This window comes from Mustela lutreola, chromosome 12 (genome assembly GCF_030435805.1).
Source record: "Mustela lutreola isolate mMusLut2 chromosome 12, mMusLut2.pri, whole genome shotgun sequence".
Classification (NCBI taxonomy): domain Eukaryota; kingdom Metazoa; phylum Chordata; class Mammalia; order Carnivora; family Mustelidae; genus Mustela; species Mustela lutreola.
In genome coordinates this window covers 96,057,266-96,082,301 of record NC_081301.1, presented here as the reverse complement: position 1 = coordinate 96,082,301, position 25,036 = coordinate 96,057,266, and the positions used below count along the sequence as shown (strand labels likewise).

Below are 25,036 nucleotides of genomic sequence, written 5' to 3'. Positions count from 1 at the left end.
GGACAAGATAGTTCCACAAAAACACTAGATCTACAGGGTGCTTAGGATGAAATCTGCCTTGAGGCGTACAGAATCACTTCACCCCACTAGGACGCTATAATAAAGAAGAGATGGGGCGCCTGGCTGGCTCATTCGGAAAAGTGTGCAGCTCTTGAATTCGGGGTTGTGAGTTAGAGCCCCACATTGGGCGGAGAGATTACATAAATAAATAAGGAGAGACATCTGTTAGCGCCAGTATGGCAGGGCAGGGCCCTCGCACGGTGCTGGGGGAGGTAACATGGAGCAGCACCGGGTGAAAACAGCTCTTGGACTCCTCTAACATCCTGAAACGATGCATCCGTGCCGGCAAGTGGCGCTAGCTGTTCCTAGTCATGGGGGGGTTGTGTCTGGTCACCAGCCAGGAAGGACACAGACACTCCCAGGGCTGCGCATGTGAACCCCCCGGAGGGAGGGAGCCTGACAGGGAACGCCCCCTCCCTGCCAGGACCTGGGAGCAGGTTCTGCTGATCTGCCTCGCTTCGCTTCTTAACCCAACTCACATTTTCCATCCAATTATCCTTCTGTTCTTTCGGATGATGTCTTTAGATAAACCTAATTTTCTCTGTAGCAACATTTAACCTGTTGTTTGATTTATCCACTGGCTTTAAAACTGTTTAAATCCTAATGACATTTTTAAAAAGCATACATGTCAAATTTGTTTCTCTCCTGAATAGGCTTTTGTAAAGAGCTATCCTCTATTCTGAATTAGGTTTCTATTTGTCATTATGTTGATGACCTTAAGCGTTTACCTTGCAATTTTCATCTAGAGTTTTCTAGAATTCTCACTTAATGCAGGCTTATCTTTTTTCCAATTAATGTACAGTTTTTAATGAGTACTAGCTTCAGCTGGGTCATTTTCTTCTGTGTCAGTTCTGTAAGAAAGGCTCTGAAAATATCTCCTGGCCACGGTCTACCTCCCCTGGGGCCTGGGCCCTGTGCAGGCTGGGTGTCTATGCCAGGAGTGTGGTGATACAGGTTCACCTCCTACATCATTCCCTGTGGCACCCCCCGGGGGGGGCATTGAGGGGAGAAGTCTCAGAAGCTCTGAGGGACCTGCTCCTAGCCACTATCTTCCCCTTTGTGAGTGAGAACAAGCCAACCCCAGCCCCAGGACTCCCCTGGCTTTAATTTCTCTCCTCATTTCCTGCTCTCGGGACAGCTCTACTTCTTTCGAGCTTGACAATGCACTTAAAACATGTTAAACTTAATCCAGAATTTTTGTACATTTCAAATGGTGGGGGAAGACAGGTGTATTATCTCACCCTGCATATTTCTAGAAGCTTCCCAGTCTTTTTGGTAAGAAATACTCCATTTCCCTTTCTCTTACATCATACTGGTAATCACCAACCGCATTCTCACTACAGCAGTTAAGCGGTCAAACATACAGACCCCCACTTCTCTGTGATGTATCAATTCCGGGCACCACCCTGCTCCCTGGGCCAGTGTCTGGCGGATCCTCCTCCCCCCTGCAGACTCGCCTGGACCCACAGCGAGTAGGTGGAATCGTGGAGCCCATGTATGCTGCGGGGACACACAAGGGCGCCGTTTCTTGTGGAGGCAGACACACACCCGCGTGCGGCCAGCAGACTCAAAACTATTCATACAAGTACAGTAAAGCTTATGTTCAGAAGGGGTCAAAAGGTACAAACTTCCAGTTATAAAAGAAGTCCCGGGGATAGAATGCACAGCACAGGGACTCTACTTAACATACTCTATTACGTATTTGAAAGTTGCTAGGAATCTTAAAAGTTCTCATCACAAGAAAAAACAATCTGTAATGCCATGAGTTAGTGGATATTAATTAGACTCACCACAGTGATGATTCTGCAGTGTAGACAAATATCAAATCATTGTGTTGTAACCTGGAACTAATATATAATGTTATAGGTTGATTACACCTCAGTGAAGAAACACAATGTTCACACAAAACTACTGAAATGTTTACAGCAGCTTTACTATGAACCCCCCAAATGTCCTTCAACTGGTGAGGTCCATCCACAGCCGTGGCCCAGCCACTGACAGACACGCACTGTGGGGACTCAAAGGTGTTCTGCCCAGGGAAGCACCCGGAGGGCAGAGGCTGCATACCATACGACAGTCTGGAAATGACAAAATTACAGGCTCAGAAAAGAGATGCTTGATTGCCAGGGGCCATGGGCAAGGACAGAGGTTGACCAGGGAATTTGTTAGGATGGTGGGAGCTCTTGTGTTGGTTGTGGGTGGTTACCTGACAGTGTGCACTTGTCAAGCTACTGAAAATTCACAGGGGTATGAAAATTATCCCTCAGCTAAAGATACCTTGATATAAAAAATTTTAACCAATGAAATCCTACTATATCCATACCATTTTCTCTTGTTGCTCTTCGCTCTACGACGCGTAATGCAGAGCTCTTCCTGTGAAGACAGAGCTGCGGTGCTCACAGCTGCAGACTGGCCTGCCGTGAGCACTGGTCAAGGGTGTGTCTGCCCGCAAGGGAGAAGCTCCTCAGAGGAGGGCAGTCTGGGGGCCCCCACGGCCCCCACGTGTCACTGGGTGCTCCCCTGCAGGGGTAAGGCCATTCCACAGAGCACAGGAACGCCCACATAAAACTCAGCCTGGGGATGCCTGGGTGGCTCAGTTGGTTGGACGACTGCCTTCGGCTCAGGTCATGATCCCGGAGTCCCGGGATCGAGTCCCGGGATCGAGTCCCGCATCGGGCTCCCAGCTCCATGGGGAGTCTGCTTCTCCCTCTGACCTTGTCCTCGCTCATGCTCTCTCTCATTGTCTCTCTCTCTCAAATAAATAAATAAAATCTTAAAAAAAAAAAAAAAAAAAAAAAAGAACTCAGCCTGAATGTCAAGACCGGCAGTGCCACACATCACAGGAGGGTGTGACCGAGCTGTTCCTCATACACTGACGATCCCGGGGAGGGAAGGTTGCCCTAAAGAGGCTCGACAGCGGGGGGGTGACCGGCTCTGGCTTTCACTGTGGTTGGGGTGAACACGCTGGCACCGAGTCGGGAGCACCCAGGCTTTCTTATTAGATCACCTAGATGCGGAGGGGAAGGTTGGGGAGCTGTAAGCAGCCCAGCACCAAAAATGAGGTCTAGCTCTTTGTTACACAATATCACTAATTTCTTGATTCTTCAAAATGATCCTCCTCAGACATGAATGTTTTTGTGTCACTACAGAATGTAAGGTGGTTTTGTAGAGCGGAGAACAGAGACCGAATCTCTAAAATCCATATTCATGGGGCGCCGGGGTAGCACAGTCTGTTGAGTGTCTGACTCTTCATTTTGGCACGGGTCATGATCTCAGGGTTGTGAGATCGAGCCCCGACTTCTGTTCGGTTCTCCCTCTGCCCCCACCCCACGCTCTCTCTCTCTCAAATAACTTTAAAAAATCTTTTTAAAAATGTGTATTCAAGGCCCTCTGTGAAGTCTCCCCAGCCAGCTTTCTAGTTTTTGCTAATGCTTTGCCCAATTCATGAATGTACACAACCTGCAAATGAAAAAGCTAAAGGAAATAAAAGGGATTAAGTGAACCTGGGAAGTTTGGAGAATGATGGAGAATCAAAGTTATAGACAAGAAAGGAAAAACAGGGACATTTTTACATAGACGCTTTAGCATAAAACCTCTGGGATGCCAGGAAAAAATATTTGGCGCAAGAGATTAGCAAGTACTACACTTCCTGGCACACACATTTTAGAGAAAAAAGTCGCTGGAACCAGCAGACTCACAGCAGGAAACGCTGCCCGCCGTGGACACAGCCAGTAGTGGGCTGGGGCGGGGCCAGAGGGACCTCGAGAACAGTCCCAGAGAAAACACGGGCAGGTGGCAGGCAGAGAGGTTTCATTTGCCTTCGGTTCCTACTTGACACAGAGCACAAGGCTTGCAGAGGGCGCCGGTGGTTCCAGACGCGGAGCCAAGGAGAGCCTGTGACCCGTGCCCAGAGCTGCATGGCGGCCTCTCCTCCCCTCCACTGACACAGAGAAGACATTTTCACCACGAAAACGTTTGGTCACAATGTACTTTGGCTGCTCTGAATTACAGACACCAAATGGTAGACTCTCATAAACAGATGATGGCATGGCTACTGCCACTAACGTGCTGGTGACTTCAGAATGAAAATATTGTTTGTTTCACCAAAGCCTGCTTGAAATTAGTCCTTTTAAAAGCAAAACAACCCTCACCCATTGAGTAGTTTGGTCTTTATATGTTATAACTAATGGTTTTTAACCACCCTCCAAAAAGGGGGAAAGAAAAAACCCTCTCAGTAACTTAAATCTATATCCAGAAAAATGTCAAGAAATGAAATAAAGCATCTATAGTCTTCGAGTCCTGAATATAATGCAAGGACAGTTCTCTGGAGAATGAGGCGTAAGTATACAAGATTTCAGTAATCACTTCTAGTGTTGTAAATGAACCAGACTAAAAGGAGGTAATCAGATCAATAAATACTGACAGCTCAACAGTTACAAAGTTTGTGGTAGGCTACACAGCAGAGCACCGACAATATATAGATGTTCCTATATTTACCAAGTGAAGATAAACACATATTGATTGAAAGAGTAACATTAAGTCAGACGACACAGCAACTTTTCTTTTTGTTATAAAAGCTTTACCTGGGACAGTCTATGTAAAAGTTCTCTTGTGGAATGAACACACACACACACACACACACACACACACACAACCTCATAGCACCACCACCTAGTCTGAGCTTGTCAGACTGCACTCAACCTTGACACTAGAGACTGTAGTTGACAGGACCAGGGTGAACGTGGGACCCAATCAGGTTCTCTGGAGAAGGGTGACATTCAGAGCCATACCATCCATCTGGGAAGGGTATATGGGCTAGGGCTCTCTGAGGTGGGCTGCTGGCCACATGCCTGTCCACACAGTGGGAGCTGGTCTGCAGAAGACAAGACCGACAGAGAAAGCAAGGTAAGCGTCCTAAGACCTGCCTGGAGCACGAGGGTGCCCCATGTCTAGTCTCAGGCCTGCGACAGAAGGGTATCGTTCTGGGACATGGCCTTGATAATTGGGCTTATGTGAAGAGGGTTTCCAGGATTTGCAACCAAACTGTCTTCACCAATACGGTTGTCCTTTTAGTTCCTTTAGTGACAATGGGGGGGGGGGGTGGGGAGGCTGGGATGAATACAGGAGATGACCAAATCAAGCTACAAATCATTCATTTGTTACTTCTGGTCAATCTCCAGAGCCCTGAAACATTTTTTTTTTTAAACAAATTTTTCAGCTTTATACTTATTTTCTTGTGAAGACTCGTGACCTCTTTGTTCTGCTGTAGTTGAAATTCTCACCACAATAGACTTTTATAAGTTTTTTCCTCTTTGCCTTCTTTTTGATTAGCTTTTCAAACATTTACCCCGCCCCCCAATAGCTGGGAAGTTACACACTGTATTTCCACTTGTCCAACAGCTTGGACACGTGGTCATGCACTATTCATTGGAGGCTACATCAGTGTCTGTACTTCCCATGAACAAACGACTGCACAACTCTTTACTCTCACTCACTCCTGTACTGCTGTGGAGTTTTAAATTCTAGCTTTAAAAAGGAGACCTCAGGGTGCCTGGGTGGCTCAGTGGGTTGAGTCTCTGCCTTCAGCTCGGGTCATGATCTCGGGGTCCTGGGATCGGACCTCATATCGGGCTCTCTGCTCGGCAGGGAGCCTGCTTCCTCCTCTCTCTCTCTGCCTGCCTCTCTGCCTACTTGTGATCTCTGTCAAATAAATAAATAAAATCTTAAAAAAAAAAAAAAAGGAGACCTCAACTTGACATTCTTAGGATTTTATTACATAGTCATTGTTTGATGTATTTACCATATTCTTTGCTCTTTATTGCTTCTTGCCTCTCAAACCCTCCTTCTGGGACTATTTTCCTTCTGCCTGAGGAATATCCTTTCATTCTGACACAAGTGTCTACATGGTCTTGAACTTTTCCCAGTTTCATGAAGATGGAATTGAATTACAACATGGTAGTAGTTCCAGGCATGCGAGCAGTGCTCTGAGTCTGCATGTATTGTGAATGATGACAGTAAGTCTAGTTAACAACCTGTGATGAGAATTTTACAGTTATCTTAGCAAGTTTCAAGTAACAACAGTGCCAACCACAGTCGCCTTGCTGTGCAGCACTGCACTCCGGGACGGCCCTACCTCACTGACCACACCTTCCGACCCCTCCATCCACACCCCCCCCCACTCTCAGGCAACACCAATCCGCTCTCTGTATTGATGAGTTTGATTTTTTGTCTATTTAGATTTCCCATGAGATCATACAGTATTTGTCTTTCTGTCTGACTTATTTCACGTAGCATAATGCCCTCAAGGTCCATCCATGTTGTCAAAAATGGCAGGATTTCCTTCCCGTTAGGGCTCAGCAATACCCCATTGTGTGTGTGGATGTGTGTGTGCTACATTTTCTTTATCCTTTCAGCTGTCAAAAGACACTTTTGGTGGTTTCCGTCTTGACTATTGTGGATAAAGTTACAACAGACATGAGGGTATAGATAGGACTTCACTCTTATTTATTTATTTTTTATTTATTTTCTTTGGGTTTCCTTGTTTTAAAAAATTTAAATTCAATTAATTAACATGTATCACTTTTATTTTTGAAGGAGTTTCTTTGCTGAGTGTAGCAAGTTTGACCACATTTTCTCAGCACATTGAAGTTACCAGCTGACTGGTTTCTGGTTTTCACTGCTGCTGTTGAAAAGTCACGTCGCTGCTTTGAAGGTTCTCCAATTCATTTACCCTCTGGCTGCTCTAAAGATTTTCTTCTTGTCTTAGGTATCTGCAGTTTCACTATAATGTATTCAGGTGTGAATTTCGTTATTTTTTTTTTAAGATTTTATTTGTTGGGGCACCTGGGTGGCTCAGTGGGTTAAGCCGCTGCCTTCGGCTCAGGTCATGATCTCACGTCCCTGGATCGAGTCCTGCATCGGGCTCTCTGCTCGGCAGGGAGCCTGCTTCCTCCTCTCTCTCTCTCTGCCTGCCTCTCTCTGCCTACTTGTGATCTCTGTCAAATAAACAAATAAAATCTTTAAAAAAAAAAAAAAGATTTTATTTGTTTATTTGACAGAGAGAGATTACATGTAGGCAGAGAGGCAGGCAGAGAGAGAGAGGAGGAAGCAGGCTCCCTGCTGAGCAGAGAGCTTGATGCGGGACTCGATCCCAGGACCCTGAGATCATGACCTGAGCCCAAGGCAGCGGCTTAACCCACTGAGCCACCCAGGCGCCCAATTTCGTTATTTTTTTTTGTTCCTGTTTGGATGTGATCGAGTTTCTTGAGACCAAATCTTAAAAAAAGCATGGAACATGTATTAAGAATGTACGAGAATATATGAGAGTAATGCACGTGTAGCAGAGTCTAGCTGGCACCCCAGGAGCCGCTGGCACACGTCAGCCCAATCACACACCTTCGCCTTGCTCTGAAGGCAACAACTACATTGACTTTTATCAAAATAAAAGTACTTCCTTGTACTTCTTTACAGTTTTCCACTTAGGTGTGCAACCCTAAACTCGACTTTAGCTTTGCCCAGTTTTAAACCCTGTGTAGACAGATTCATAAAACCTATTGCTTCTAGTGTGACTTCTATCGCCCAAGATTTTATTTGTGAAATTTCTCCATCATATTGTATACAAGTCCACATTGTTTGTCCTTTTCAATTCTTTTTTTTTTTTTTAAAGACTTTATTTATTTATCAGAGAGAGAGAGAGGGAGAGCAAGCACAGGCAGACAGAATGGCAGGCAGAGGCAGAGGGAGAAGCAGGCTCCCTGCTAAGCAAGGAGCCCGATGTGGGACTTAATCCCAGGACGCTGGGATCATGACCTTAGCCGAAGGCAGCCGCTTAACCAACTGAGCCACCCAGGTGTCCCTGTCCTTTTCAATTCTTAATGGTACTTTTGATATGAATATATCAATTTATCATTTTTTCCATTCTACTGTTAAAGAACATTTGGGGTATTATGAATAATGCTGCTGTTATTCTAGTGCATGTTTCTTTCTTTTTAAAAAATATTTACTTATTAGAAAGAGACAGAGAGAGAGCACATGCACGCATGCACACTAGAGTGGCAGAGGGAGAAGCAGGTTCCCTGTTGAGTTGCAGAGCTCGACCACAAGGGGCTCAATCCCAGGACCCTGAGATCATGGCCCAAGCCAAACGCAGATGCTTCACCGACTGAGCCACCCAGGTGCCCGAGTGCGTTTCTTGATATACATATGTACACATTTCTTTTGGATATTTACCTAGGGGTGACTGAGTTTTCAACTTTTATGGACAATGTCAAAATGTCTGTACCAATTGATGGTCAAAGAGCACTGCATGAGGAACCTGCTGCCCCATATCCTACAGTGGACACTGTCAGTATTTTTACTATTTATCATTCTGGTAGGTACGCAGTGATATCTCATGGGATTTAAAATACATTTTTCCCAGGGCACCTAGGTGGCTCAGTTGAACAAGTGTCCGACTTTCGGTTCCCCCAGGACATGATTATCTCCATCAGAAATTGAGCTGTGTGGGGGCTTCGCACTCAGTGGGGAGTCTGCTCCCCTCTCCCTGACCATCTCCTCTTGCCCTTCCTTCAACTCACACTTGCACTCTCTGAAATACATAAATCCTTAAAAATAAAACAAAACAAAACAAAACCTCCCCTAACTTTACCATCAAAGCTGAACACATAGATGTGTTTAATTGGCCATTTAAAATTTTGATTTCTGTGAACAGTCTGTTCAGACTGCTTGCCTATTATTTTACTGGGTGTCTTTCCCTATTGATTTCTGAAGTTCTTTACATATATTGCCTGGGATATACCAAATGCTCAATAAAACGTATCTGCCATACACACTGTATATGATTGCTTTTAGCATTCAAGTATTCATACCAACAAATACAAATCCCCCTTTGTTATTCTTAAGGCAGAAGGTAGCCATTGCAAAGATGTACAATAAGTTGTAATGTAACCATCTTCTACTGATAATCTTTTGGGTTATTTGTAGTTTTTCACTATTTTACACACTACAATGAATATTCTTCTAAGATATTTTTGTACATTTGTGCAAAAGTTTTTGTTAGATTGGGGCACCTGGGTGGCTCAGTGGGTTAAGCCTCTGCTTTTGGCTCAGGTCATGATCTCAGCATCCTGGGATCAAGCCCCGCATCAGGCTCTCTGCTCAGCGGGGAGCCTGCTTCTCCCTCTCTCTCTGCCTGCCTGTCTACTTGTGATCTCTCTCTGTCAAATAAAATCTTAAAAAAATTTTATTTTGTTAGATAGAATCTTAACAGAATGGCTTAAGGTTTAGGAAAGATGGATGAAATGACCTATAGAAAGAATTTATTTATTTTTTAAAAAGATTTTATTTATTTATTTGAGAGACAGAGATCACAAGTAGGCAGAGAGGCAGGCAGAGAGAGAGAGGAAGAATCAGGCTCCCTGCAAAGCAGAGAGCCCGATGTGGGGCTCGATCCCAGGACCCTGGGATCATGACCTGAGCCAAAGGCAGAGGCTTTAACCCACTGAGCCACCCAGGTGCCCTTAGAAAGAATTTATTAATTTAAATTTCTATCAACAATGTGTGAAGTGATTATTCTGGAGAGTTTTAAAATTCTCTTCTTCTGGGGGCTTCTAGCTGATTCAGTCAGAAAACATGCAACTCTAGGGGCGCCTGGGTGGCTCAGTGGGTTAAAGCCTCTGCCTTTAGCTCAGGTCATGATCCCAGGGTCCTGGAATTGAGCCCCGCCTGGGCTCTCTGCTCAGCAGGGAGCCTGCTTCCTCCTCTCTCTCTGCCTGCCTCTCTGCCTGCTTGTGATCTCTGTCAAATAAATAAATAAAGTCTTAAAAAAAAAAGAAAAAGAAAACATGCAACTCTTAATCTCGGGGCTGCAGGTTTGAACTCCATGTTGGGTGTAGAGATTACTTAAAAAATTAAATCTTACAAAAAACACTATCTTCTGGTTCCTGTACCTTGCCCAAAGGAAGGCTTGGTTGTCTATCATGGCCTATGACCTCCTTCAGTCTTGTGGCTTCAGTCCCATCCATTCACAAACAAAAGTCACCTTGGATATCGAGCCTGGTCTCTCTTCTCTGTCGAACGGATCATATCTTTCTCTGCAACCTGCGTTTATTGCAGGAAATGGCCATCCCATCATGCAGCTGTTCACATCAGAAACCTGGGCTCTGGGGTGCCTGGGTGGCTCAGTGGGTTCAGCCTCTGCCTTCAGCTCACGTCATGATCTCAGGGTCCTGGGATCGAGCCCCGCATTGGGAAATCTCTGCTCAGCAGGGAGCCTGCTTCCCCCTCCCCCCTGCCTGCCTCTCTGCCTACCTGTGATCTCTCTGTGTCAAATAAATAAATAAAATCTTAAAAAACAAAAAGAAGAAGAAACCTGGGCTTCATATATTTGATTCCTCCCCCTTCCCTTTCCCTACACCCAGGTAAATCTCAAGTCTTGTTGATTTTACCCAATCAGCTAATTATCTCTTGAGCTCCCCACTCCTCTCTCTTGAATCACTGCAGTGGTCTTTTCAACAGTACTCTGCCTCTAGATGTGGCCCTTCCTTTCCTTCAGAAGGCATACTATGCAGTTCCCTTTCTGAAATGCAGCACTGGTTATACTTCTGCACTGCAGCCTTTAGGGAAAGCCCCAAACCTTCAACGTCAGGTCCGAAGTCTTTGGCGCTCTAGCTGCTTCTCTCCCGTACTCAAGCCCGCAGATCTTTCGATCGCCTTCATTTCCCACAACCTGCGGGTTTCACTGTAGGCCCTTCTCCCTCACCTGTATTGCTCTGTATCCAACCACTTGAGTAACCTTTGAGTTTCAGTTTCCAGGTGACCGCAGTTGTACTTCATAGATACTTGTATCTATTAGGCTTGGGATGACCCCAGACACTCAAACAGACACGTCAAGAAAGCAGCTGGCACATGAGTGATCACACTCTCCTGGAGGGAAATTAGAGCTAAAGATGAGGTTCCAGACCTGAATTTAGGTGGAGGAGGAGGGCTGGAAAGACCAAGAGGACTGAGAGTTGGAAGGAGGGAAAGCCATGTGTTGCCTGCTGCTGACCCGGCCCTTAGAGCTCCACACAGTTATGTCCTGCCTGTTTCCAAGACACACCACACTCCTGCCAACACAGAGGGTCCCACCCCTTAGCAGAGAAAACTCTCATCAGCTCTAAGAAAGAACTATGTCATAGGCCTTTATTGTTGGGAGATTTCAACAACAAGCTCCAGACACACTCAGTAAAAACTTGAATGACTTTAATCGCCCATATACATATGTGTAAGTCTTCAAGGAATTCACATACCACTTGGGGAAGACGGATGGAAACTACTCTTTATAATATGAGGCAGGGTAACCAGGTGCCAGGGGGACAAGTGTACCCCTGGGGAGAGCTGCTTGGAAAAGGGGGTGTCTCCAGGAGGGCACAGGGAAGGTAGAGGCTCAAGCTCATGAAACAGGGCTCCTTGCTTGCTTTTAGTGTTATTGACCCCACTGTGGCAGGACAGAGGTGATACGGAACAGAGGTGACACCTGGACTATTTACCATACCATGTGGGGACGATGGTGACACCCTTCACTGGTAGAAAGACACAAGACAAAGATGAACACTGTGTTTAAGATACTGTTATGTATGCATTACTTGCCTCAATAGCTGGTATGCTTATAGATGATTTTAGACTTTATATTTTATAGCAATATCTAAATTTTCTATTCTGCTATAATTTGGTATGGTTAGTCTTGTTCTTTTTAAAAACAGAATTTCATTGGGCAAAATGAGAAAAGAACTTAATTCAAAAGCAATATCCTTGCACATATACAAAGTCCGTAATTTCCAGAACACTAGTCTTCTAAAAATCCCATAAATCTTAACAAAAGCTTGAAGGCTGTATTCATGTATCTGGCAGAATTAAAACTAAGCTTTCTTCTTAAGAATGGAAATACAGCATAATAAATGAGGTGAACATGAATTTTTTCCTACTCCTGGACACTAAAAGATTCAAATGGAAATGAAAACATGACATCACCTACCAGTAATGAGGAAAAAATGAGGCCGTGGACAAACACACTATGTTCTGATTTATTAAACCTCAAGCGAGCTTCACTTTATCCCCCATGAGTGATGGGCTACACTGGTTGCCAAAGCCTTCGTTTTTACTAAATATCTTTGTAAATACTGTGGTTGCTCTGGTCTGCAGCCACCTCCCTCAGACAGTGTATCAGTGGAAAAGAATCTCCGTTCCCGGGAAATGTTAAAATTGCCATATGTGTAATCTTCTCACAAACCTCACGCTAAGCATGGGTTTCAGGGTCTGTAGGAGAAAATTATAGGAAAAGGCCAGTTCTGGAGGCTGTGGCTGCAGCGGCTCTTCCCAAAGCAGGAACGCCACGTCCAGAACACCAGAGGGAAGCACGTGAGAAGTGGACGAGAACCTGCCCCTGCGGAGGGTGTGACCCACCGACCCTCGCTGGGGGCAGCTCCCCACACTGACCCTGAACGCTGACAGCGACTGTCCTTCCCTCTGCTCTCCAGGCATGGGCACTCTGGTTTGCACTGCCAGGCAGCTGCCTCCTGTGGCCCGATGGGGCTGGGGAGTCCTAACAGGGACGAGGGCTGTTCCTGCCCAGGTGGGGCACAGTGTGGTGCTGGCCCAGGTCTGCAGGGCGGGAGCACACGGGGGCCAAGGGGCCAGGGCACCAGGGTGGAAAAAGAGACCAGACCAGCTCAGAGCCACAGGTCCCACATTTCTCAGCGAGTCAGGCAAACTATTTCTCTCCATGAAGCTTTGGTTTCCTCAGTTGGCCTCAGCCTTCCTCCTTCATGGAATGAAGGGCAGCACATGTGTCACTGGGTACGTGGGTCCACTGAGACGGCACATGCAGTGAGCCCAGAGAGAGCCTGGCACAGCACAGAGCCCTCAGTGCCCATTCCTGCGTGGCAGGACCCCGTTCTGCCAGGGGACAGACTGGACATGTCTGACCTAGGTTACTTTAAAACCAACAAAACGATTGAAATGCCAAATGAGATGCATTACATCTTTAGCACTGAAAATACACTTTTATGGCAAAAATGACTGTAGTTTTTAAGAATGGAAATTAAACTATATACGCCATATATATATATATATATATATATATATACACACATGTATGTACATGTATATATATATATCTGTTGGTTTTTTAAACAAATTTCTTCTGAGACCATTGTCTTGAACTCCTGTCAGAATATCACAAGTGTTAAAGCAGGCTGGTTTGGACAAGCAAAACAATATCCTGGCTTTAGGGACATGATATAAACGCACATCTCCAATCAAGCCTAAGCTTAAAAAATCGCTATAAAAAGCAGAAATTGAACTAAATTTTAAAACCCCTCCAACCAGTAGAACCAGTCATTAGGTCAATCTTGCATCTCTGCGTTTCTGTGACTTCTCTACAGTATAGAATATGGGACGAATAACAAGTTTGGAGTCCTTCTGTACATGCTTATGCACATGAGCTGTCCGGGCCAAGCTGGCCTGAGCGCCCGAGCAAAGTACAATTAGAAACATACGGCGTCACAGAGGAGGTCATTTTGGGGAAGTGGCTGCATCACAAGGAAACCACCACACCAGGTCCTTACATGTTCCTGCAGGTTTCTCTACCCAGAATGCCTTCATCCTTGAACTATGCTTTTTGATCTTAGTCCCACCCTAAGAGGGGGTAGTCTCTGAAGCAAGGGCTCTCCTTCTCGAGATCATGCGTGGGGCACGGACACCCAGAGCTCCTGCCCAACTGGCTTCGTTTCCAGGGTCCACGCAAGCCCTTTTTCCCTGGCTCGGTTCCCCAAGGACACACTGCAATGTTGTGTGAGTGACCCTGGTCCAAAGGGTCTGTTATATGGGCTGGGTGTTCACACGAGGGGGCCACAGCTTGGGCAGCACACAACACGGGGCAAAAGGGAAGTGTGGTGGACCAGTGCCCGCTGCTTCCTGCCGCCATGCTACCATTTTCTCGTGGACACAGATTCCAATTTCAGGATTCTGTGATCCCAACTTTCTGGGTCATCACAGAGGACGCCTGAGAGGGGAGGAGAATGAAACCCAGCGTAATTTATTTTACTGCTTGCAAGCCTGATGTGTAACACGCCAGCCTTCGTCTGAAGCCATCTCAATCCCTTCATGATCCTTTCATCCTTTCCAGTCTCCAGACCGAATGTTCCTGTGGCAAAATAGGGAATTTCACTCCTGATACTTCACTCAATTCTCAAAACAAGGAACTGGACTTCTTCGTCAGATTACTTCCTCCCACCAAGAGGTCAGCACCTGGCATCCTCGGGGGAACCATTCACTGGGTGTCTCCACACCCAGATGTCACGCAGAAGAACACATCTATGCCTTCTCACCAGACATGGTCAGCACAGAGATTCAGGGTATGGGCCCAGAGATCCCGACCTAGAACCCCTCTGGCAGTCCACATGTGCCATTCTACTAAGCCCACCCCTGATCACTCGCTCAGGGAGTGAGGGGAGTCCCCAAGAAGGTTGGACCTCCAAGGTCCCATGGCCTGACACACCACCTCTGAGAGACAGAATCACGGGAACGAAATGGTCAAGTTCGTGTCACAGACGCCCCTCTTCAGCATTCCCAACAGAATGTCTTTCCGGTCCTGTGGAGTTGTAACCTCATGAGGCAGCTCAGGCAAAGGTGTGGTTATGAGAAAAGGTTTTTGTTTGTTCGTTTACTCCACGAAGCCCAAATTAGCCTGTCTGTACCTTTGTCTACAGATCCTGGCTCTGGTCTCTAGCATGCAGTCTCTCGGCCTCCATTTCCCAGTCCCTGCAAACAACCAGCTGAAGGAAGGTGACCCCATGCCCGGCAGGGCCACTTCTCTCTACGACAAGGAGCTGAATGTGATGAGCTACACTGAGAGTCATGAGCAAACCGTCCGATCTACTGCGGCTCCTGATCGTTAAGAGCTGAAATGCAAGATGAAGTCCTCTGCCTAGTTCTGCATCAAGAATGGCTTGACGTGGGGCACCTGGGTGTCTCAGTGAGTTAAGGCCTCTGCCTTTGGCTTGGGTCATGATCCCAGGGTCCTGAGATGGAGCCCCGCATAGGGCTCTCTGCTTGGTGGGGAGCCTGCTTCCTCTCCTCTCTCTCTGCCTAAATGAGATCTCTGTCTGTCAAATAAATAATCTTTTTTTTTTTTTTTTTTGCGTGCCTGGGTGGTTCAGTCGTTAAGCATCTGCCTTCAGCTCAGGTCATGATCCCAGCGTCCTGGGAATGAGCCCCGTATTGGTTTCCCCGCTCAGCAGGAAGCCTACTTCCCCCTCTCCAGTTCCCCTGTGCTTGTGTTCCCTCTCGCTGTCATGGATGAATGAAATCTTAAAAAAAAAAAAAATTGGCTTGGCTATTCTTCTGTCCTTGTATTTCCATATACATTTTATAATTTGTCAAGTTCCATCCAAAAAAAAGGGGAGGGGCACAGGTGGCTCAGTCGTTGGGCGTCTGCCTTTGGCTCAGGTCATGATCCCAGGATCATAGGACCGAGCCCTGCATTGGGCTTCCTGCTCAGTGGGAAGCCAGGTTCTCCCTCTCCCACTCCCCCTGCTGTGTTCCCTTCTCTCCCGGTGTCTCTGACAAATAAGTAAAATATTTTTTTAAAAAGGGAGGGGGGATAAACTATGAGGATTCTGGTTGAAACTGCATCAACTCTGATCAGTTTAAGTAGAAATGGTATCTTGCAATCCGGAATGTTCCATTCCCCAAGGCTGGAACCGGCCCTCTCTGTACTGCTGCTTTAATTTCCTTCAACATTTTCTCTGAAGAGAGCTTGCTCATCATTGCTTAGATTCATTCCAAAATACTTGTTATATTTTTAATATATTTGATATTTAAAGCACATCTTACCTTCCATTCTTTAACTGTAGAAGAAACAACTGATTTTTATATATTGTGTATCTGGAAAACACATTATATGATTTAATGGTTTTTCTAAGTTATTTTTGATTTTTGACATATATACCATATCATCTGGGACTAATAAGAATTTTTTCCTTCCATTACTTAGTTTGCTGTATTTTTTCCCTTCTTTTCTTGCTTTCTTCCACTGGCTGGGACCATCAAGAGCTCCTTGTCTTGTTCCAGAAAGGGGAAAATTTCAGTATTTCACCACTGAGTATTTTTTAAATAACAACTTTACTGAGATATAATTTACATACCATAAAAGTCACCCTTTTAAAATACATAATTCAGTGGTTTTCAGTATATTCATAGTGGGGAGCCATCCCCATGGCCTATTTCTCACACATGTGGTCACCCCATAAAGAATCTCTCTCCCCTATCCTGCCACCCCAGACTGCTCACCCACTCCCTCCCCCTGTGGATTTGCGTGTTCTGGACATTTCTTGTAAATGGAGTCATATGAGGTATGTCTTCTCTGACTGGCTTCTTGCGCTAAGCATCATGTTTTTGAGGCTTACCCACGTGGTAGTGAGAATCAGAGCTGTATTCCTTTTTATGGCTGAATGATATTCCACTGTGTCCCATCAGCCAATGGGACACTTGGGTTGCTGCCACATGTTGGCTGTTACAAACAGTGTAGCAATGAAATTAGAAATTCATGGATAAGTTCTCATGTGGATATTTACTTCATCTTCCCAGGTATGTAGCTAGGGGTGGAAGTACGTTGTTTTGTAGATAATGTCAGACTAAGGAATTCCTTTCATTTCTAGTATGCAAAAGCGTTCTTTCTTTCTTCTTTAAACATTAACACGATCGCATGATGTTTATTTTTCTGGTTTTTTTGTTTCTTTGTTTGTGTCTTATCCTCAAATCAACCTGCATTTCTTGAATAAGCCCAACGTAGTCATGGGGTATTAACCTATGTATATATTGCCAGATTTGGTTTGTTAATATTTTAGTTTTGTGAATCCATGTTCATTAGTGAGACTGATTGATAATTTTCCTTTCTTGTACTATCTTTGTCTCGCTACCGTATGGTTATGCTAGCCTTAAAACATTGATAAAATTTGTTAACAAATAACATAGGTCTCTGGTATTCTTTGTCGGGAGGTGTGAAATTACAAATTTGACTCCCTCAATACTTATAGACAATTCAGATTTTCTTTGTCTGTTTCTGACAGTTCATTAAATAGTATTTTCCAGGAAATGGGGCACCTGGCTGGCTCAGTGGTTTAAGCCTCTGCCTTCGGCTCAGGTCATGATGCCAGGGTCCTGGGATTGAACCCCGCATCGGGCTCTCTGCTCAGCGGGGAGCCTGCTTCCCTCTCTCTCTCTGCCTGCCTTCTGCCTACTTGTGATCTCTCTCTCTGTGTTAAATAAGTAAAATCAAAATTATAAAAAAAAATAATATTTTCTAGGAATTATCTTATCATCTAACTTTGCTGGCATAAAGTTGTTGACAATATACTCTTACTGTTCTTTTCCCTGCTCTCAGAATCTACAGGGTCGCTGTTTGTAAGTCCTCACACTGGTGACCTGCGCTCTCCTTCTTTGTTCCTTCATCAACCTTGCTGCTGATTTTATTAGGTCTGTTTTTAAAAAAAACCCAAAGGGGCGCTTGCATGGCTCAGTTGGTTGAGCAACTGTCTTTGGCTTGGGTCGTGATCCTGGAGTCCCAGGACAGAGTCCTGCATTGGACTCCCTGCTGAGCGGGGAGTCTACTTCTCCCTCTGACCTCTCCCCTCTCACGGTCTCTCTCACTCTTTTTCTCAACTGATTAAATAAAATCTTAAATAAATAAATAACCAACCAACCCACCCACCCACCCCTAGGATGCCTGGGTGGCTCAGTCCATAAAGTATCTGCCTTCAGCTCAGGTCATGATCCCACAGTCCTGGGATCAAGTCCTCCATCAGGCTCTCTGTTTAGTGGAGAGCCTGCTTCTCCCCCTGCTTGTGCTCTCTTTCACTCTCTCTCTCTGACAAATATATAAAATCTTTTTTAAAAATTTAACCTCCTCCAAACACAGCTGTGGCACTGTGGATATTGTCTGCTATGTAACTGTTTTCTATTTTGTTGACAGTTTTGCTCCTTGACATCTCTAGCAGACTCCCCCAGGGCAAGAAGCTACCTAGGGGCTCCAATTTTTTATTTTTTTAAGATTTTATTTTATTTGACAGAAAGAGACAGGGAGAGAGGGAACACAAGCAGCAGGAGAGGGAGGGGGAGAAGCAGACTCCCGGCACAGCAGGGAGCCTGATGTGGGGCTTGATCCCAGGACCCTGGGATCATGATCGGAGCCAAAGGCAGATGCTTAGCTGAGCCACCCAGGCGCCCTACAAAATTTTTTTTTTTTAAACCACACTGGTGATTTAAAATTTTTATAATTATCAGGCTTTTTCAGTCTTTGGTGGCAAGGTTGGTAGAACCCAAACTGCCAGTATTTAATACAGAAAACTGATTCTTAAGTGTGTACTTTTAAAATTTATGCTATTTGTATGCATTTGTATTACTGATTCCAGAATATAAAAATAATTTAAACAATAAAGGGGCAGTGAACTGGGCATCCTGTTGATTTATGGCAGTAGTACATATCATAGAATCATTTCAGAGACACGCACCACAACTCACAAGTGGGGCGACGGTCTGTATCACGGGCACATTCACTCACTAGCACTCCACTCACATGTGAATATTCCTTAGAGAGGGTATGTCAGGAACAGGAAATGAAGCCTGTCACACTTTGGTATGAATTAGTTGGAGACATCTGTGGCACAAAAAGGCAGACAAGAGACCCCAGGACATAAGACCCATTTCTGAAAAGGACCTCTGTAAAATTTCCAAAATTTAGCTTTATTGAGATGCTAGCTACCAAGTTGTCATATGGAAAACAATCACACCCTTCCAAGAAAAACTAACTCATTGGTACTCTACAGCACAGGAGTAAAAATACTGAAAAGGAGTCGTCACTTTGACATGTGTTCTGGAGGCTGAACCCGTGCTGGCTGCCCCTGTGCCTGGGCGCACAGGGACCCGCTCACATCCTGCGCCGGACCCACACCACACTGCAAAGCCACTGTCAGAGCCAAGTCTCAGGACACAGTTATGGCTGCAATAACAAAGGGGTGGGGACTCCAACACCAGCATTTTCCATGTACTATGTGGTTAAAATAGTTTCTGCAGAAGGATTCATGTAACAGTCCATTAAGCCACAAAATGTTAGAGCAGGAACCTCAGAAGCCAGAGTCCTGGTCTCTGTAGCACAGTTAGTTTCGGCGTCACGGGAAAGCTGCTTCTCTCTATAATGCTGCTTTAAGTCACCTCTTTTTCTGATTGCTTACATTCTTTTAGAAAGTTATTCTTTTCTGACCTGGTTATAAGCTCAAATGTTATCAAAACACAGATTAAACAGTAAAGTCCCTGCATAATTCCATCACCCAGAAATAAACATTATTAAGAGTCTGATATTTATTCCTTATTAATTCCTTCCTGTTTGTCCTCAAGAAGGTGCTACACCTTGCACATTAGAAGAAGGTAAGTTAACATAGCACACGTACTGTTCTGACTTCCTTTTTTTCCTCTTGGGATATTGGGGACAATTTGCAAGCCCGAATAATAACTACAACTGTCTTTCTACAGAGTTTTATGGCAGCCCGGTTCCTGCTCTTTGATGTTACAGTGCTGCCAAGTGCCTTCCTCTAGGCACAGATGTGCACAGATGTCTACCCTGGATCCCTAGAAGTCAAATGCTGGCACAGCAAACAGCTATTGTTAAGCTGTGCTCAAAGAATTAAAGGATTTTGTTTGTCCCAAACACACTGTGTCCAACACTACACTCATCAACATTTTTTCCTTCCCCAAACAGTGTATTTATTTCAAACGAGGCCACTTTTTAAAAGAGAAATTCCAGATTCACAGCAAAATAGAGAGGGAAGCACAGAGGTTTTCTGTATATTCCCCAGCCACCCTTCATGCATAAGCTCTGCTTTTACCAACATCTGGCATTGGAGTGGTGTGTTTGTTACTATGGATAAACTATACTGACACATAATAATCACCCAAACCCTTCGGTTACATTAGAGTTTATACTTGGTAGTATATATCCTATGGTTTAGGACAAATGTGCACTGACACGGATCCACTATTAGGGTATCACGCAGGGTAGTTGCCCTGCCTTAACCATCCTCTGTGCTCTGCCGATTCACCCCTCCTCCGCTCTGATCTCTGGCAACCACTGACCTTTCACTCTTCTCCACAGCTGTGCCTTCACCAGAATGTAATATAGTCAGAATCATAAAGCGTGCACCTTTTCAAAGTGACTTCTTTCACTAGTAATGTGCGTTTAAGTTTCCTTTCCTCTATGTCTTTTCATGGCTTGATAGCGTATTTCCTTGAAGGATTGAGTAGTATCCCTTCTGTGGGTGGGCTGCAGTTTATTTACCCATCACCTGCTTGAACAGCATCTCGGTTGCTTCCAAGTTTTGGCAGGTGTGAATAAAGCTGCTGTAAATATTCGTGTGCAGGAATCCGTGTGGACTTAAGTTTTCAACTTATTTGGGCAAATATCAAGGAGCACGGCCGCTGGATCACATGGTAAGAGTATGCTTAGTTTTTGAAGAAACCATCACCCTGTCTTCCAAAGTGGCTGCACCATTTTACATTCCCACCAGCAAAGAATGAGAGGTCCTGGTTAAAATAGTTTCTGCAGAAGAATAAAAATCCCTTGCTTGCATGTGGTGGTGATGTCCGTGTTTTGGATTTTTGCCATTCTACTAAGTGTGTAGTGGTAACACACTGTTGTTTAATCTCCAAAGCCCTTTTCTTTCCTTACAGTCTAAGTATTTTTGGAGGGGGAGGTAAGGGTCCTATCTCTAATGTCAGAGTTGTCCCAAATGTTTGGTAATCCTGAGCTATCTGCTTAGTACTATAGAGTATAGGATTAAAATACTGACCAAAGGCTTTGAATATGTGGTGGGGATGGTCAACCTTATTCTTATACCTGGTTGTATTAGTAGTGAGTTTGGATTCTGAACATGTGGGGAAGTTCCTTGTTCCACCAGCCACCCAGACCAACTGGATGAGAATCCAAGTTCAATTCAGGGGCAGATGCCTGTACTTAGAACAAATGCTGGAGACCCCAGGAAGGCTGGGGTCATCTGACCTGCTAGTCTTTTTCTTTTTTCTTAAGATTTTATTTATTTGAGAGAGAGAGAACGAATGGGTGAGGGGCAGAGAGAGAGGAAGAAGCACACACCCCTCGAGTATGGAGTCCAACGTGGGACTCGATCCCAGGACCCTACGATCATGACCCGAGAGGAAGGCAGATGCTTAATCAACTGAGCCACCCAGGCACCCCCCTGACCTGCTACTCCTAAGTGCAGTCTCTAACAAACCTCACTGTTACCAGCATTTATAATTTCTAAACCTGGAACACCCACAAGCTAACCTCTCCCACATGTTTTTGGACTGCGGTGTTGTCTGTCAGAGTCTACATGCCTTTAATCATTAAAGAATTTCTCAAAATTTCTTTCTTCTAATAGTACTAATTATTTTTCAGTAAAGTGTTACCAAAAAACCAAAACAATAACCCCCAACAAATATAGTTTCTGTCATTTTAGGACTTTGGGTGGCCCATGTGCTTAGTCGATCATCTTGATTTGGTCTACCAGGTCATGTTAAGATTCTGGAACAACAAAAATGTGTCTCCTGTCAGAAAATTTGGACACCTGAAGTAGAATAATAAGAATTTTTAAAATAGTCATTATATAATTACCTACTCTATGACAGGCATTTTACATACGTTATTCATTTGCACAAAAATTTGAAAGGAAAGTATTGTCATCCAAGTTGTACAGAAGAATAAACTTTAATCAGAAACAACAGTAACTCATGCAAGGTCCCCATAAGCAGAGGTAACTCTGCTCTCTGAATTGCTCATTTGTAGATCAAAACAAAACAAAATAACAAAAAACTGAGGCCAAAGTAGACAAAAAATTCGCCAGAGTAATCATCATCAGGAGGCTCTAAGTTCCTACACACATTTTCTTGTTATTGCTTCAAGGTTCGAAGTTACATAATTTCAGTGACATTAACATGTAACAGCTCTTTGCTTTGTTAACACTGCCGCAGACTGCAGACTGCAGACTGCAGGGAGCAGGGGGGGAAATAAGCCAGTTAATCCCACGAAAGGCATCCCAGGAATGCACAGTCCTCAACATGGCAACAAGGGCGTCTCTGGAATCTGGTAGAGCTCAAGGGTGACCATGTCGAGTGGTGTGAACTTTAAGATCTTTTTTAATGCAAACAGTCTATGGAAACGACACATTTCTTAATCAGCCTCTTCTTCTGAGCTTCCAGCTCCCGCCTTCCTAATGCCTTCGCCTGCCTTTGCTTTCTGCTTCTCCTGTGATTTAGAAAAAATATTTCCCTTGGTAACCATCTTCCCTGGTTACTTTCTTGGCTGTTCTGCACAAAGATCTGAAAGGCATTTATCCCCAAGGGAAGCAGTTATTTCAGATTTTACTAAGAAGTCAGTTAACATTTCTCAACAATCCTCTTTGTTTTAAAGAAAGCTCTGGTTTTGTTTCATTTTCAGCTGGAGACTTAAATGACACCAAGCAAAACCTACTTAGTTTAGAATTTCAGGTAAAAAAGTTTTAAATTTTAAGTTTCTACTAAAGCATGTGGAATGGTTTTAATATTTGGGTGTTTTATGTTGCAAATGTGTTTAACACTTGAGGAAATTACCTCTTACTAATAGATTTTAAAAATGTAAATTGTGCATTATACTGTTTACTTGTTTTTTTCAGGATGAATACTTCCCAAGTATTTTGAACTTTTACGGAATTAGGATTAAATATATTCTTAATATGTTTAAATAGAATTACATGCTCAATAGAAGTATAAGTTGGTTTGAAAATTACATTCTCTATTTTTAAAATTAGGTTTTAAGAACATGAAGTATTAATTAAAATTGTTTTTCATTTTTAAGCCTGTTAAGTTAAAAGGGACAATAGACGTTTCATGGCTTTGTGCAGAAGTTTAAAATTCTCAATTTAATGTTTTAAAAACTTATTTAAGACAGTTGATGAAAAACTTTAAAGGGAGAAAAACAGTAAGTTAACCAGACTTACAGATGGTATTTAATGTTGGGACAAAACAGGAAGTGCTAGAAAGAAAAATTTACTTGATCAAAATAATATCTACTGGGATTAGAGTACCATAAATTTTACCTCTAGAAACACATTTACTCAATTGCAGAGTTGCTTATTAAAGTAAATATTAAATGTAATGCAAAGTTCTATATATCACTGAAAATAGCAAAGGCCTAGGCATCAAATTATAAAGTTAGTATTGAGAGGCCATTTCGTTAAAAATTATTTAGACATTTAGATTCTGACTTTGTTAAAATTAAGATAGCTCTGTAATTTTATTTTTGACATGTATATTTAGGTTTCTGCTTAAGTAAAGGCAAGCCAATTTTGGCGGGGGTGGGGTGGGTTGCGGGGGGGGGGGGGGTATAGGGAAAGCCTAAGGGACTTAGGCTGACACCCTCCAGGGTGTCACTGGGGGAGGGCAAGCCCAGACAAGGCCCTGGGACCATGGCCTTCTGAGACCTCATCCAGGGCCAGGCCCCCATCCAGGGCTGGGCTCCTCATAACTCTCACCCATTTCAGGATGGGGAGTCTGCAAAGATGGCCGTCAACGCAAGACAATTTCCGTGAACTCGCTGCACGCCAAGTGCAGCTGCGACGCTCTCCATCAGAGCCCACGTCCCCGCCACTTGGCACATGCTGCTCCCCTCCGGCTGGCAGCCCAGCTTCTCACACTGCTTCCCCTGCTGCCATTGCGGCTCCTTGCCAACCCATCTGCTGGCTCTCTGAATCGACTTTTATAATGTCAACTGCCTGTCGGCTGAGGGATTTGCTCCTCTCACACCCTTTGCCTGTTAGTTCTACTAAAACTGAAGTAGATGACATAAATTTGTAGTTTCATCTCAATGACCCCCAGCAGGGGTTTTGAAGAGACAGTAATTAATGGGCATCTATACTGAACAAAAGCTTGCCCTAAGGGGTTCGCAGGCGTGGACAATGCCTCAGAGGCTGAAGTGAGCAGGTGATGCTTCAGAGCTTGGTCCAAGTGTAACCACCCAGGGAGGGGGACGCTGGCGGCAAAGTTAAAAAGATCTAGTGACATTCAAGAGAACACACCAAGCTGAAGGCCCGCCCTCTCCTCTCACCACACCCTGGAAGGAATCGAAGACCTCTTAAAACAAGGGGAATGCACAGCTGCACTAGGAGATAAGGAGGGGAGGGGTTCCTGGCCATCTAGACCCTGGGACGAGCACCTCCGAGACCAGGAGGCGACTGAAAAAGACATTAAGTGAGGGAGCACTTGTGTGGAAAATCAAGTCCTCGTTAGGTTAAAAGATCCCAAGGATAAATTAAAAAAAAATGAAAACCAAACAAAATGAAAACAAGCCTGTGCTTTATAGTAAAACTTCTGACTATTAGAGAGGAGTTGAAAATACGAAAACAGCTTCCACACAAAGAGGGAAAAAAGACTTCTTACAAAGAGATGAGAATCACATTTAAGACTTCTCATCAGTAACACCAGTAAATGGACAACAGCTAAGGTTTTGGAGGAAAACAATTTTGAGATCGTTATTCTATCTCCAACTAAACAAAATTCTAAACAATTTTGAAATCATTATTCTATTTCCAAAAGTTATATTTTCTGATGTAAGATTTCAAAAATTTTAAAACCCAAAACATTCCTTTGGAGAGAGAGGATATATTTCAGTAGGAAATAAAAGTAATCCGAGGGAACTCCTGGTTCTGATAATGCAAACAAAGCACTCCAGAGAGCAGATGCTGAGAATAGATTAGAGGAAAAGAGCAAGACTAATATTTGAGATAGAACTGAAACCAAATAGGTTTGAACAGCTTTTTTCTGAAGGCATCTGGAAGGAGTGTCCAGAAAAGGCAGTGGAGAATTTCTTTGTAGTTTTAAAACAGCCTCAGGAGGCAAGAGAGAAATAAAACTCTAG

At 44.2% G+C, this 25,036-nt stretch overlaps 2 protein-coding genes across 4 annotated transcripts in view; one reads left to right on the top strand and one right to left on the bottom strand.

The window, feature by feature from the left end:
• CENPP (centromere protein P) overlaps positions 1 to 25,036 on the bottom strand; it is a 228,456-nt gene that overhangs the window by 18,896 nt on the left and 184,524 nt on the right. The gene's annotated exons all lie outside the window — the stretch shown is intronic.
• ECM2 (extracellular matrix protein 2) overlaps positions 22,364 to 25,036 on the top strand; it is a 33,296-nt gene continuing 30,623 nt past the window's right edge. The window contains exon 1 of one of the 2 annotated variants that reach the window (XM_059141087.1): positions 22,364 to 22,632. The gene's annotated coding sequence lies outside the window, so the exon portion shown is untranslated. The remainder of the gene's footprint in view (positions 22,633 to 25,036) is intronic. The other variant, XM_059141086.1, reaches the window with a different exon arrangement.